The sequence below is a fragment of the Mastomys coucha genome, chromosome X, assembly GCF_008632895.1.
Source record: "Mastomys coucha isolate ucsf_1 chromosome X, UCSF_Mcou_1, whole genome shotgun sequence".
NCBI classification, from domain to species: Eukaryota; Metazoa; Chordata; class Mammalia; order Rodentia; family Muridae; genus Mastomys; species Mastomys coucha.
In genome coordinates, this window is record NC_045030.1 from 77,070,317 (window position 1) to 77,071,629 (window position 1,313).

Here is a 1,313-nt window from a genome sequence, read left to right on the forward strand (position 1 = left end):
AAATGAAGATTTTACTTAAACTTTAGAAGAGATGAGAAATAAAAGTCAAAGTTTCCACCCAGGACCGACGAGTTCCACAGCCATGCAGAACTCTTCCCTGTTCTCTCCACCAAACTGTGGTTCACTTGCTTGCAGCTTGAGGGTGCACATACTGCTTCTGTCCTGTGCACTTTTCTTTTCTCAAGTTCCCACACTCGCACTTACCTCTGTGTGTTCCCCTTTCAGTCTCTCACACACACTTCACACATGCCTCACACAAACACTCTCCTCACACTCCTCACTTGCTCTCCTCATTTGCTCTTCTCAGGCTCTTTCATCTTCCTCTTGCTCTAACTTCTTGAGGACTTTATATAACTGTGATATTAGCCTTCTGTCAGATGCAAGGTTAGAGAAGCTTTATCCCCATCTTTAGGCTGCCATTTTGCCCTAATGATGATGTCTTTTGACTTAGAGGAGCTTTGCAGTTTCATGAGGTGCTGTCTCCCACACCCAGTTCAGCCTCAGGCCTTTGGTGGCTTCCACCTGAGGCATTCACCTAGGGAATTAAGCCAAAAGATCTTTTACAGACTATGGGCTTATTTCTGAAAGAAGTTGCCCGAGAAGTTCATGCTGAGATACAACTGTGCCTGTGACAATGCCTATTGGCTGAGGATATCTACAGACATCTGAGCCGTTGGTGACTCCCTTGGGGACTCCTTCCTGACTCTTCCCTGACTTCTCAATGTTTATGTTGTGCGAATATTTTATTTCTGGAGCTTTCACTTTTTACCTGCCTATATAAGCACAAAACATCCCCAAGTAAAGAAGCCTTGATTGGAAACCCTCAACTTGGCTTCCCGTCCTTTTGTTCTTGAATCCTGTGTTTCAGGCCTTTTCCTCCCTTTGAGACAGAACATGGTTCGTGAAACTGCAGGACAGTTTCAATAAAGTCACATTTTTAATTGTTGACCTTAGCACCTGAGACTGATATGTATGTAATGAATGTGCTCTTATAATATGTCTCCTCCAAACTATCTAAGGAACTAAGGAAAGAGAGGAATGCAACATTCATGGCAGCAAGTCAGGAAAATCATCGTCTTGGTTTAAAAATTCTGATCAGTGAACATATGTGGGAACTGGAAACTGGAGAGACTCTATCCTCTGGATGGTAGTTCAAGGCATAAGTGAGACTCTCAATACTATGTCATAAGATGTAACCAGGAGAAATTGCTCTGAATAAAATGGCAGCACTTCTCACAAAGTACGGGAAATGTTAGGAAACAGAATGACAAGTTGTGGATAGGATGCATAAATGGACATACACTGGACTCCAT

The 1,313-nt window shown here is 42.9% G+C and overlaps 2 protein-coding genes across 5 annotated transcripts in view; one reads left to right on the top strand and one right to left on the bottom strand.

Annotated features, from left to right (window-relative positions):
* The window catches only part of Dkc1 (dyskerin pseudouridine synthase 1), an 87,300-nt gene that overhangs the window by 64,919 nt on the left and 21,068 nt on the right, over nt 1–1,313 (top strand). The window lies entirely within an intron of this gene.
* Nucleotides 1–1,313, bottom strand: part of Mpp1 (membrane palmitoylated protein 1) — a 144,000-nt gene that overhangs the window by 58,122 nt on the left and 84,565 nt on the right. The gene's annotated exons all lie outside the window — the stretch shown is intronic.